The 15,393-nt window shown below is 39.1% G+C and overlaps 1 protein-coding gene across 1 annotated transcript in view; it reads right to left on the reverse strand.

Moving 5' to 3' along the window:
- The window catches only part of LOC134675261 (soluble guanylate cyclase 88E), a 182,938-nt gene that overhangs the window by 126,792 nt on the left and 40,753 nt on the right, over positions 1-15,393 (reverse strand). The window lies entirely within an intron of this gene.

Genomic DNA, 15,393 nt, shown 5'->3' on the forward strand with positions numbered 1-15,393 from the left:
GTCGCACCTGTCACGTTGGTGAAATAGGGTCCTGACTTTAACCTACATTATTTGATCATGTATGATGTAATGTTTTCATCTACCCTCAACTGGCTTAAGAAGCCATTTATTGACTCGTAACTTGTATCGTAACGGAAACAAAAATATCCCCTTTGTTCTATTAGATTCTCTATTGTTTTGAAGAAATTTTAGCAACTCTAAAAATACTTTTGCTTGACCGTTGACCGCTATCGTTAGCTGCGCGCAGCAAAACAAGCAATGTTCGAGCATCTCCACACGTTTTATACGCACGCTCCTGTTTTAATACTCTGAAAGGATTTTAAAGCTCACAATTATGTTTTTAAAAGTTTTCTATTCTTTATATCCTGCTACCCCAAGGTTGTCTGGATGAGATCGCTTACAGCGATAAGACCGCCTGTTGCTACCATTATTTACACTGTAAATCTGTTATTGTATTTTTCTTTGTGGTGCAATAAAGAGTATTTACTTACTTAATTATGTTGGTTTGACATCGTCGAATTTTGCAGAGCCATGAAATTAAATAAAGAACGATCAGTTTCTCTTTCTGAAGTCGGTGTAAAACAAAATGTACCTAGGAATAAAAAAAGTTGTACTATGTTGGTGTATCAATATATTATTTGACAAAAAGATCTTATTTTATAAAACGTGCGAAGATCAAAATAAGAAAACAGGACAGAAGAATTAAATCATAAATCATACCTAAATCATTTATTTGGGGCATTCCATGAAATCGTCTACCGTTTGTCCCGTACAAACGCGAATTTTCTGAAGATTTGCGGGTATAAGAGTTTCTTTTTTATGACAAATAGTCAAAAATATGCACAGACAAATAATTGATTGCTTTAAATGCCAAAAAAAAAGTCGCAACACAGGAAATAAAATGCGTTTGTACGGGACAGCCCGTGGAATGCTCCATTTGCGTGAAATGGGTACAGTTAGAGATGTTCACGTTTGTTGTTGTTAATCCTGTGTTGAAATTTTATTTACCTAAGTAACTTCTGCTCCTTTATTTAGGCCTTGAAACACAATTATTTACGATCAGATAATTATAATTTAAGGAAGTATCAAATGCAATCTACTAAATAGCACATTTTCGATTGTAATGTTACGAAAACTTTTAGGTATAGGCAAAAGTTATGTAGTAGAGGTATACTTGGTCAAGCAGATCTTGTCAGTAGAAAAAGGCGGCAAATTTGAAAAATGTAGGCGCGAAGGGATAGCGTCTCATAGAAAATTTGAATTTCGCGCCTTTTTCTACTGACAAGATTTGCTTGACCATCTATACCTACTCAACTTATAGCGAATTGATAGGTATATGTAAGTTCAAATCAAAAGCGATTCAAACATTTTCGCAAAGTAGGTTACCAACTTCGCTGTTTCCGCTTGACAGCTATTTATCTACAGTCAATTAATATAAGGACGCGGTAAGTACCTTTAATTAAACCTAAATTCGGACAAAGATAACCCTTGTAAGGACAACTGTTCCAATTTCAAAAAGGCAAGTTCGCCAAGCGCAACTTAATCTCTTTTGTGCCACGTTCAAAGTCACAATTTTGAGACTTATCTCCAAGTAATAAGGCTTACAATTAAATGTTTCTTTATGGACAGAATCTACACATTGCCTTTGTGTTTAAAAGCCGGGTATGTAAAACAAAGCAATAACCGTTTTGAGTGGGACAGGAGTTGAAGTGTGCAAAGTGCCGTAAAGAGGGTAGCTTAAAAATACAAAAGTGACAAAAATACTGTTTTACGTCTTTGATACATACGAATTCGTAGATTAGTCGTTAGAGTGAATTGCAAAAAAATTGTACGTAACTAAGCGCAGTTAAGAAGCTGTGATTAGTCTTAACTTAATTAATTCATTAATTATTGTATTGTATTTATTGTACTTAATTGGTAGGTACACATATATAAGTCTATAGCATACGCTAACACACTTTTATGCATCTAACTTAAATAGAAATGGTTTAACTCTCGTAACACAATGGAATCAATCAACTTTACACTGAGTGCTTAACTATGTACAATTTATTTGCATCATCATCATCATCATTTCAGCCTATATACGTCCCACTGCTGAGCACAGGCCTCCTCTCATGCGCGAGAGGGTTTGGGCTATAGTCCCCACGCTAGCCCAATGCGGATTGAGGACTTCACATACACCTTTGAATTTCTTCGCAGATGTATGCAGGTTTCCTCACGATGTTTTCCTTCACCGAAAAGCTAGTGGTAAATAGCCGCAACAGCCTCAGCAGAACACGAGGGGTCACCCGAAGAAAAACAGACCTGCCGCCAGGGGAAAGACGCAAAGAAATGCCGCATCTCATCCCAGTCCGCTGACTCGTATCGCCATACTCTCCTCGTGCCCCTAGGGCAGAGATCAGGAGGAGAGTGGATCGACACGGATTTCACTAGACAGTGATCGGACGATCCTAGCGGAGCTGAGACCGAAACCGAGTGCCTGTCTGGATCAGTTGTCAGTAGAAGGTCAAGGCAATTGGGTGTATGGTCAGTAACATCCGGTATCCGCGTCGCAACATTTACCAGCTGGGTAAGGTTTAGGGATACAGCAAATTTGCGCGCTTCCCTCCCAGCGTGGCAAGTATTCTTGAACGGGAACAGCCACTCCTCGTGGTGGGCGTTAAAGTCCCCAAGGAATACGAGTTGAGCCGCAGGGTACCGCTGTTGGGCTTTATCTGCCATCTCAGTAAGGTGGTCAAAGAGCCTAGTTGTCTCCTGGTTTCCGCTGTGCGATCGGTAGACACAGGCATACAGAGTTTTCTCTGAGCCCGAGTCAACCATAATCCACAAAGTGGAAAACCCGGCAGCCTCAAAGCAACGGAGACGCTTGCAGCAAATGTCATCGCGGACGTACACACAGACCCCAGCACGTGCTCTGAACTTATGTTCCAGTGAGTAGCCTGGGTAGTTGAGGTACGACGCGTCCGCTGGGGTTTTGATTTGCGTCTCCGTCAAAAAGAATAGGTGCGGTTTTTCGGTTTCAAGATGGTGGTGGACCGGATCGATATTTGAGTGCAACCCCCTGATGTTGGTGAGGTGCACTTTCAATGGGAGGAAGTGCAGCCGGTGTTTAACCCTATTCTTTTTTCTTTTCAATTTCATATTAGTGGAGTGTGGGATGGGTGAAAAAATGCCTGTCGAGGTGTTGCGTTTACCAATTGGATCACTTGAGCTAATCCGGACAATGAGGAGCTCACTTGGAGACTGCGGGGACGCCCGAGCCCCCCTGAAATAACCCACCGGGTCCTCCCGTCCAGTCGCCAACTGGCACGGTGGAGCTATTCCAGGATTTTTCGCTAGGTGGCGGGGCAGCCTCTCGTACGTGGCTGTCGTACAATTGGGCCCCCAACTTCCTGCGGTCGGCCACCGGCAAGACCGTGCCTCGGATCCCGCTACCCTCCAGCGTGAGCCGCTCGGCCCGACGTCACTCAGGAATCCAAAAACCGGCATTATGCAACACAACTGACAGCCAATCATCCCCCAAAGGCACTGGTACTCCCGCACATAGACGAAACGCAGCAAGGCTGCTTGGCGCCTGACTCCGGCGGGAGGGTGGTAGCAAACCAGGCGGCCCCTTGCGGGACCTACCACCGCTGGTTTGGATGTAGTTTAAGGACATACCCGGGTCCCGTGTTTCTCATAACTCTTTAACAAACTAGAACTAACTTGCATACAGACTATCTTTCTTGTTCATATAAACGAGTAGGAGGTAGGAGAGAGTTTTTCCAGGGAGTCGAAAACAACCCAATGGGCATATTTGGGATCTTAAACTAATAACGCATAGACAGATAGTCCCCATACGGTGAACCTGCCAAAAGTGAAGCCGAAACACGATGGATGTGTGCGTGCGACGCTCGTGTTTTACGCTCAGCAAACACACACATATATACAAAATATGTTGCCAGTATTCATTTACATCTCTCAAAGTAGGGGATTTTTAACATCATCCACACTTGGTTATTAATAATTAGGAAGTGTGTAGATTCGATTTTGTAGTAAAAGCTTTTTGTTTATTTTGGGATTTATTGAATTTCTGTACTTTGTGAAATAAGGTTAAAATAAATAGCTGATAAGTTTTTACTATTTTATTTTTATTCAACAAAATAAATGTGCATAAAATAATAAGAATACATTTAAATATGACAGAGCATATTATATTCGACTGTGTTTAGTCGGTTTCCAATGTTTCCATATATTGCGTCATTCCGATTTAGTCTAATATTTTCCTTCCATCTCGCAGACATCACATCAGTCAGAAAACTGAAAGTCTGAAACGAACATTACACATAATAAAAATAAGAAAAAAACTAAATACTTACCTAAATAATTAACTTAATCATAATTTTCTACAATTATACAATGAAATTCAATTGAGCGTATTTATTTTAGAATGTAGACGTTATGTCCCATTTGGAGGAAAAAATATTCACTACACTGGCAACATTTAGAAGAAATGGCAGCTGACGAAAATTTGGATTTTTGTATTTACGATTATGTAAAAATATCACCTTAAACTCGGTACTTACGCGTGAAATGTAATATCGGGCGGTTTGTTTTTATTATATGATGTGTTGTGACACCCATTCACTGTACAAACAACCATCTTTCCTGTAGTTTTTGATTTTTAAACGGGAGGGTACACACATCGATTTGACTTTGAGTACTGCAACGGCCGTTCGAATACGACGATACGAGTGTGACGTGACGTCGCACTTGAAATGGCTTCACTGGGGGTGTACGGACTAGGAATCTATGCCTTATAAATCTATGTTTGGGATTATCATTATAGCCGCTTGAAGACTATCATAACCTCTAGTCAAAACTTGCCAACACAAAAATAAATTTTGATTTGCCAAAATAAGATTAAAATTTAGGATGGAATGAAAGTTCTTTTAAGGTCTCTGGGTGGCTAGAGGGAGATTATAAGTCACTCCAAATTTATTACCAACTGTGAATCGGTAAGGTCGGAAGTCAAAAAGAACCCTTGTAGAACTGATATCGCAGATTTAAGTTCGCTAAGTCACCAGTTGTCATTTAAAAAAGTCGAATAAGTTCTGGCTACCAAAAAGATAAGAGCTGTTTGATCCATTTATTTTAAGTTATCACTCCATTTATCTGCCGATTTAGGAATAAATGGAAATCGGCGAAAGGCAAGTAATTCATGGTTTTTGGTGTATTGCCCGCAAATAAATCTATTATTAATTTTATATCCGTATTACAAGATATTTGATATAATGTCCATTGATTTCTCGTCCATTATTGGGGCATTAACCTATACATTACTAAAAATAACATATATTATATTCAAAATAAGATTATAGAGACTTACAGATGTAATGTATAATTGTTTTCCTTCGTTTTTCCTCGGAAACGTTCGTATTTGTCATGATGCTACTTCAGTCAACCTCAGTACTTTTTGTACGGAATCTGACTAAAATGGCAAGACACGTTCGTACGTTTCCGTGAAAATACGAAGAAAAACTATGCATTACATCTGTAAACAGCTTCAATGCCTGTCAATATCTTGTTGCACCTTAAAATTTCCACCGCTTTCCTTAAAGATTCTTATGCCACGAACGCTCGAACATGAACCTCGTTCGAGCAATCGATACGTACAGTCGCCATCAGATATATCGGAGCGGCCAAGGTGCTCACAAATATCTGAACACGCCTCTATTGTCAAGGCGTTACAGTGCGTGTTCAGATATTGTGAACACCTTGGCCGCTCCGATATATCTGATGGCGACTGTACGAGGAAGATTTATCTTCGGAGATATGAGCATGCCTGCGAAGCGCTTTAAGACTGTACTTACCTGTGTTGCAGTGTATCAAACTTGGCCGGAGAATAAAGTTACCTAGATAATTTTACTATTATAAGATAGTATAGGTAGGCACTTAATACTTATAGATTATCATTATTTATTTATTTAAACTTTATTGCACAAAAGAAAACTTATCGTGCAAAAGGCGGACTTAATGCCAAAAGCATTCTCTACCAGTTTGTGGGCGATTGTGGGCGATGCTACTAATCACTAAAGCTAATCTGAAATACAACATACATATACTTAAGCATCGACATATTCGACATACATATATATATATTATATACCTACATAATATACTACATAAAATTAATATAATAATAATACTTAATACATTTCACCGATTTCCATTTATATTCATGTTATAAATGACCTAGCCTAAGAAGAAAAATAAATAAAAGAAGAATACTTAATACATTATCAGCTGTGTATGCAAAATTTTTAGGCTTCCGTACCCAAAGGGTATAACCCCTCTTACTAAGGCTCCATTGTCCATCTGTCCGTCTGTCTGCCTGTCTGTCTGTCACCAAACTGTATCTCATGAACCGTGATAGCTAGACAGTTTAAATTTTCACAGATGATGTACCTATTTCGCCGTTGCCGTAGCAACAATTGCAATATGTCCAAAGGGTCTAGCCGCAATCCTATAGTGAAACTGCCCCTGGCTGAAATGTATACCTTTCTTAGGCGCGTTTATTTGTCTTATTATGTCGTTTTACCAAATTTCAAGCCTAGAATCCTGGTTTGGCAAAAAAAAAATACAAAACTTTAGCGCAATAGGGTCATTGCTTTATTTTTTGGCGAGGAACCCAGAATGTCCAAACGTCTGTCAGATGTGTCGGACGTGGCAACACGTCCTTGTTAGGGGTTATTAGGCTTGCTATGTTAGCTCGAGTAACGGCGGGATCAAGTCGCAATTAGGTACTCGTATAGGTACATATATACCTACCTAAGTACCTAGTAGGTAGCACCAAAGAAAACTTATTTTTAGAGTTAATACTGGATGCACTAAGTGGTTGTGAAGATTCGACAGAATAAAGTATTCTTTACCCGTATGGATCAATTTTCAAATAGGTATTTTTTGCTGTCACACGGCTAAAACTCGAAGTCCATAGGACTAAAAGACTGGGTATGTACGAGTATATATTTTCATTCAATTTATTATAAACTTTAAAAATGATGTAAACTAAACTAAAATAAATAAGTGAATCAGTAATGTTGTGTAAGAAATTTTGGTAGAAATATTATTGGCGACATTTGTACGGCTATTTTGACCGAACAAATGTCGATTGTGGCATACACATGTCGACATAGTGCCATCGAAAAGGTGTCATACAAATTTCGTCAGGGTCTAACAAATGCCACAAAATAATAAATAGTTGCATTAAAATTTTGATACTGCCATAAAATGTCGAATAAATGCCATGTAGATGCCAAAACTGGCTTATAAATGGCTAAATATTAGTGCAATACAAATGTCGATATTTAAACGTCCATATTTAACTACATAATTATTTAATTGAGACGTGACTAATATATGAGGGATGCATTTCTGAGGCAAGACATATATATAAATTTGAGAAATAACTCGCACAAAACGAAAAAGAACGTCTATTTTTAGAGTATTGGACTGTTACTGGGTGGTTTAGGTTCCTAATCTTATAAATACTGCGAATATTTTTTGTCGATCGACTGCTTACTTATCCAAGTCTTATACGGCGCGATTCGGGAAATGAATTAGAGATTAACTAGATACGATATAGTAACGATATATGACGTCCAACGGGTAAAGGTACCTTATGGCGGTTGGCGCTTACGCTATTATTAATGCCGCTAAAATATTATTGAGGCGTTATGCGAAGTAAGCGCCAGCCGCCATAAGGTACCTTTTGCCGAGGAACGTTACATATCTTTACTATTTCATATCTAGTGAATCTCTAATTCATTGCCCGAATCGCGGCGCCAATCGCCATAAGGTAACTTTTGCCGTGGAACGTCACATATCTTTACTATATCGTATCTAGTTAATCTCTAAATCATTTCCCGAATCGAGCCATATGTTGGGTATAGGGTCCACTACTTGCGAGCAATAAATCTTGTATTAAACATCTACAGATCCTACACGGTCCAATGGTTTTGTAAATATTGTGAAGGCAGAAGTCGTAGCTAGGTACAGTCGCCATCAGATATATCGGAGCGGCCGAGGTGCTCAAAAATATCTGAACACGCACTCTAACGCCTTGACAATAGAGGCGTGTTGGGATATTTGTGAGCACCGTGGCCGCTCCGATATGTATGATGGCATCTGTACTCCGCTAAGGCGGGAGGTGCTAAATCCTGCTTGTGTGTTATCATTGCTTACGCGAGAGTGGACGCGAGATTTTTTGGAAGAAAGGATTTCTTGGAAGTAAGGATTTCTTGGAAAGGGATTTCTTGGAAAGGGATTTCTTGAAAATTAACTGGAAGAGATCCCTTAAAGGGATAAGTTCGCCTTTGTACTAATGACGAATGCTATTTTTCCTGTTTTGTTTTGATTTTTGTACGATGAAGTGTTTTACTACTACTTCTACTACCTACTATATACAAAGACCAGAGTTTTAATTTATCGGAAGCTCCGGCCCGGACACGGCCCGGTCTAACGTGAGTCATCCTTAACCCAACACTTGTAACGATAAACATATTAAATAATAATGATCACCATCATCATCATCATCATCATCATCTCAACCATAAGACGTCCACTGCTGAACATAGGCCTCCCCCTTAATAAATAAATCACCTTTAAAAAAATAATACTGATACATCAATATATTGTGATACATAGGAGATTGTATTAATACTGGTTTGACTGTAACTCGTTTGTCTCTTCTAGCCATGGGAATATAATGTAGGGGCTTATAATAAAATACTGGCACTCGCTGCCGCGGTCAGATTGTTTCTGGGCGTTATTTGTTGGTCTTATGTCTGGGTGCTTTTATAAAACCCAACTGCTACGACTAGGGTTGCCAGATCGAAAGGCGCTATTATCGGGAAACAATATCAATGTTTCGGGATTTTGGGACTTAAGTCGGAAAAAAAAATACATTCAAATTAAAGTGATTGTATTAAAAACAACGATATTTTACTTATTGGCTCTACGTCAGCTCGCTAACTCGACGACAGTTTGGAACTTGAAATTATTGTTTTATAACGTGAAGCTGTTTTTCAGGACAGTTTCGGGAACACATGCTAAAAATCGGGAGAATCCCGCCAAATTCCGATCATCTGGCAACCCTAGCTACGACCCGTATATTGTAGTTTTCATTTGTTGTAATTGTTTGCTGCGAATTATTGTTCGGGGATCTCGGAAACGGATCTAACGATTTCGATAGAATTTGCTATATGGGAGTTTTCAGGGGCGATAAATAGATCTAGCTAGGTCTTATCTCTGGGAAAACCCGCAATTTTGAGTTTTTATATGTTTTCCGAGCAAAGCTCTATCTCCCAGATATTGAACATAAGCTGGTGTCATATTTTACATTTCCGAATACGCCCAGAAACGATTGTTACTAACAGGAACTAAAAGCCTTTATCTGTTTGTTAATGGCATAGTCTACTGTTGGCAAGTTATTTCGAATTGGTACTTACTTCATCATCATCATCTCAGCCATAAAACGTCCACTGCTGAACATAGGCCTCACCCTTGGACCTCCATACGTGCCGGTTGGAAGCGACCCGCATCCAGCGTCTTCCGGCGACCTTAACAAGGTCGTCTGTCCATCTTGTGGGTGGACGTCCTACGCTGCGCTTGCTAGTCCGTGATCTCCACTCGGTACTTACTTGTTTAGGTCAAAATATCTAGATCAGTCCTAAAATTTGGTATGTATGTTAATAAAAGGTCCTGTTTTCATGTCAGGCCATATGTTCTTTGAGGCCCTCAAGGATATGAGATACATGCTGGATACATACTAAACTTTAGGACTGTTCTAGAGATTTCGATGTTTGTCCTCGTTCGATTATGCTATTTTGTCAAAAAATTTTTTTTAAATCATATGTCAACTGCAAATTCGCTCGCTCCTGAGGCCAGCCAATGTTGATAAGTATTTTTAATTTTTAGATTTAGTTGTAGTTAGTTTTAGTTTTATATTCCTGTTTATGTCCTTTAGTAATTTATATTAATAAATGATTCCTTGTATTAGTGGTTGTACGTACAAAATATCTAATACCATTAGCTTGTATTTTATTATGCAATAAGTAGGCCCGCTGTCGTATTATGTTTTTTTTTTCAATCTAGCAACGTCAACTCAATTGACGTCCTGATTGGCGGCTCGTCAGAAATAATATGATTGGAGAATTCGTGAAACTCTCGTACGAATTGCTCTAAAAAGAAACGGCTCGATTCGAGAAATGAATTACCTACTTAGAAACTCACTAGATATGAAATAGTAAAGATATGTGACGTTCCACTGCAAAAGGTACCTTATGGCAGCTGGCGCCGCGATTCAGGAAATAAATTAGAGATTCACTAGATATGAAATAGTGAAGATGTGACGTTCCACGGAAAAGGGTACCTTATGGCGGCCGGCGCTTACGTCGCATAGCGCCGCAATGATATTCGAGCGGTGTTAATAATAGCGTAAGCGCCAACCGCCATAAGGTACCTTTTTCCGTAGGATGTCACATATCTTTACTATATCGCATCTAGTTAATCTCAAATTCATTTCCTGAATCGCGCCCAAATATTCCTTTGAAGCTCAATATTACGATTTTAAGCCCATAAATTGCTCGGGGCTGGGACGGGGTGAAGGGAAACATTTCTATTTACCTTAAATAAATCTTACAAGGGCAAAATAAATATAAATCTTGCCATGCGTTAGAGTTATCTAGAGCAGATTTTAGATTTTAAAATCTCAACTCCATTGACATATTGGATTTCGCTTACAGGGTTACTTGCGCCATCTCTCTCCGGGGTTAAGCTGTTAAACTGTTAACCCAGTGTCAAATTGTACTGGTAACCATGGTAACTCCAGGTTTAACCGGTTAACCCGGGATAGCGTAATGGTACAAGTGGCGCTTAAGCGCGCGGTCGTTGAAGGGTGATTCACGCTAGACCGGGCCGTGCCCGGGCCGAGGCGTCGGTCATGTCATTTTCTATGGCGGCTGATCGGTGATCACCTGGTGCTTTCAATAGAAAACGAAGTGCCGCCGGACGCTCCGCGACGGGCGCAATCTTAGAGCATTTAGTAACTGATGATGATGAGATGTCATCGCTTTTTCTTTACGAAACAGCCTGCCGATTTTTGCGGGGGAGGGGTAGTCATATGTATTGCTATTTCTACATGAATTGTACGTAACGTACAAATAGCCATGTCAGTCCATACAAAAAATTCTACACTTGTGCAAGTTTTTCGGCAGAGGGGTAAGCTCTTAATGGCCACTCCAGATATTAAATGCTCTTATAAGGGCGCAATGCGTTTGCCGCACACCCATTTTACATCAGATAATCTAATGATACGACATAGCGGAGCGGTATGCGCATTGTCATTTATCAACATCATCCTTTCACGCAAACGAAGTAGCGTCATAGAGAAAAATACATAAAGTGCTCACTCCATACATTAGTTTTAGTACCAAAACTACTATTTGTTTCCGTAGTCGACATCGAGCACCGAGTAGTGATGCTGAATAATTATCAATATTATTAGTAGCACTTAACAAATTAATAGAAGCTCCGACGGCCGAAAAGTCAGGTGACAGTCCATTTCCAACGACAGCTGCACTACTGTCCATTTTACTATGGAAATTGACAATGACAGCGACGCGTTCAGTACCGCTAGTGTAGCTGCGGTTAGAAATGGAATGTTACCCTAATGCTCAACATTTTTTGGCTAATATTATAACTGGATTAACCGGAACTATATTTTCAACTCCTGCTTTTAATATTAGTTAAATTGTTGCTCAATACAATTTTCGTGAGTCGCGACACTAGAGAATTCTAGTATCAAGTAGCGGTACTGATAATTCCGCTACTCGATGCTAGATGTCGACTGCAAAAATAATAGTCGTTTCTGTATCAAATATGATGTATGGAGTGAGCACTCTATTCTTATATATTTCTCTATGGTAGCGTGTAGAAGCTTGTATTATAACATGACTTGTTCCATACTTATAGAAATATAACCACTGTCGACCTTGAATCGTCCTCTCCATTTATATAGATAGCATTTATAGAGCGTCCCGTGTGGACTGAGCAGGATTAACTTCCGATCAAAGGCTTTGAAGATAAATACTTCGGATCCGATCAACTCTCTTTAAATAGATGCTACACAGCGCAGTTACGTCAGATCAGTTACTTTGGATTAAATGGGAATCTATATAATGTCATTTATGTTAAATACCTTACTTAGGCCACTAAGCAGATTTCGCATCTTAAACACTGTGGTACTCGGTAAATTATGTATAAGGTTTTCTGTTATTATTGTACAAATATGTACCATAAACAGCGGACTCCTTTTTAGTGGGTTGAAAACTTGAAAGTTCATAGAGCTAGACCGATAAAAGTCTGCAGCGATTTTGATAGCCCACTCAGTGAAAATATTATTTTAAACGTCAAACTTCTATGAAATTATGACGTATAAACTGCGTATAAATAACACTTGCACTGCGTGGGCTATCAAAATCGCTGCACACCTTTCTTGATCTAACTCTAATGTCCTTGAGTATGACCTACGAAAAACCAGGCGTAAGCGTTATATAATTCAGCATCCTGAACGCAGATGGTTAACGATCGGAGGCATCTCGTGAAAAATGCCCGCCGCGGCCAGCTGGGCTCTTAAAATAGAAACGATACAACGCACAAGAACAGGGAATCATTTGGCGTACAGTAATATTACAGATAGATATTATAGGACAACAATTATTATAGGACATTTTACACGAATTAGCTAGCCCCACGGTAAGTTCATGAAGGGTTGTGTTGTGGGTACTTAGACAACGATATATATAATATATAAACACTTATATACATAGAATACAACTATAAAGCTCAGGAACAAATATCTGTGTCATCGCACAAATAAATGCACCTATTACACAAAATAGTTCTTTACCTTTTATAGTGTGTGTACTACACTACACACACTATAAAAGGTAAAGAACTATTTTGTGTATTTTTTTTTAATATTTTGACCCAGTCGTTTTGGAGATTCGAACCTATGTATTTTAAAATTATAAAAGAACATATCCATATTTGGGTCACTACTCACTAATGTACATATGTGTACCAAATTTCAACTTAATTGGTCCAGTAGTCTCCGATAAAATAGGCTGAGACAGACGGACAGACAGAGAGACGCACGAGTGATCCTATAAGGGTTCCGTTTTTTTCCTTTTGAGGTACGGAACCCTAAAAAGCCTAACGAAAAGCCTAGACATACCAAAATTACTAACTAAATTGGTATTTAGTGGCAAAGTGCGCAATCTGTTTCTGTTAGTACTGTAGCGGCCGTTCATTACTCGCGGTTTGTAATCCAGCAAAAAGCCAGTTAGTCTTGGGAGCTACTATTTTCAGCCATGCTTAAATTCTAATAATTACAGCCAGGCTGTGGAAACGTGTTTACTTAGAGGAAAATGCCCATACTTTTGCAAATATCGAGGTTTCTTATACCTATAGTAGTGTCTACTTGAAATAAAAAAAAGTAAAATATTTCCTAAACGTACTGGTGCTCAACGTGGTAATACAATACATGTCATCTTGAAACTTATAGCATATCGAGCACTAGTAGGTACGTTTACCTTATAATTTTAATTGTTCAATAATTTAATGATAATTACATTTTACAAATGTTACAACAAAGGTTCCTTTAAATTGGATTTCATATCAAATAGCCGAAAGCCTCAAACGCCGCAAATATGTCACACTAGGTAGTAGCTACATATTTGCGGCGTTTGGTGTGGAAACCTTGGGGCCGTGGGGACCTAGCGCGCGTCGCCTCTATGGGGAGTGATCAAAGCGCCTCATAGAGGCCTCCGGTGACCAGAGGGCTGGCCTATATTTTGCCCAAAGGATCAGCATTGCCATCCAGCGGGGCAATGCGGCCAGCCTTCTGGGCACCCTACCTACGGACCATGACTTAGGGCAATTTTTTTATTTATAAGTTTTAGTGATTTGTTATAAAGTTGTAAAAATGTTATTAAATAAAACCATGTTTATTATTGTTAAAAAAAAATATCCTATTTAATTAAACGAACTCACAAAAGGCTATTCCTGGCTACACGTTTCAGGGGTATATCATCAAATTTCGCATTTTGTCCTTGACCATTCAAGTGAGAATCGGGATATCCATTACTTGAGGTCAGTGATCCCGTCACGTAGCCGTAGCGGTGCTACGCTGCTACGCCGCCGCTACGAGCCTCTACGACCACTTGAACTGTAGTGAACATGGAAAAAGGAAATATGCGTTGGAATTTGGTTTAAATATACCGGGTGTGGCCTGTAACACGAGCAAATAATTAAAACATAGATTGCACTCCTCAAACGGTGACACATTTGTTCAACAACTTGTATTTAGACTCCCTATTTTTCATACAATATAAATATTATCTTCAATGGACGCCATCGCCACTAGGGTTTGCAATCCGAATATTCGGATATTAAAAATATTCGAATATCCGCCGATAATATACAGCGAGGAAATGCCGGTAGCATCCTTGGTACAATGCTTCAAGGGCCCATTTTAGATTTGAACTAGTTATCAATTTCGTGAAGTAGTATTTTGCATGTAAGTAAATGCTATTTAATCAACGCATTTCAGCTAACTACGTCATGTGCCTCGTTTAATTAAGTTAGGTTTCACTGGACACATTCACTAATGAGCTCATTAATAGCGAGTTGACCCGTTAATCCCCTGGACAACGAGATAGATATTTACCGATATATATTGGTCCGGGTTTATTAATCGACAACATACACGAGCGAATAATTAAGCTTGTCATTCAGCTGAAATATTGATGCTCATTTAATATTTTACAGTACATACAGCCGTACTTGAACAATGAGATACGTCAAATACTAGATATTGAAACGATATGTATTAGATATGTCAGTGTCAAACAAGTGTCAAAGGTGACGTATTTGTTTGAAGAAACGTCAATTTCCACACTTGTTTGACACTGACATATCTAATCCGTATCTTTTCTAGACCTATCAACTGACGTATCTTAGGCCCACTTGCACCATTCCACTAACCCGGGGTTAACTGGTTAAAGCTGGAGTTACCATGGTTACCAGTACAATTTGACACTAGGTTAACGGTTTAACCGCTTAATCCCAGGTTAGTGAAATGGTGCAAGTGGGCCTTAAAATTGGAATAGGGCCGATGTGGTGCTACTTTCCCGCCCTAGGGCCCCTAGGGCGGGATTAAGGACAATACGTGCCTATACTTCCTTTTTTTTAGCATTAGAAATAAGGTAAACAATCTTGATGTGTCTTTTTATTGAAAAACACGTTTAATAAATAAGTCACGGCAAATATGTAACAATTATGAATCTA

The sequence above is a fragment of the Cydia fagiglandana genome, chromosome 21 (genome assembly GCF_963556715.1).
Source record: "Cydia fagiglandana chromosome 21, ilCydFagi1.1, whole genome shotgun sequence".
Lineage (NCBI taxonomy): Eukaryota > Metazoa > Arthropoda > Insecta > Lepidoptera > Tortricidae > Cydia > Cydia fagiglandana.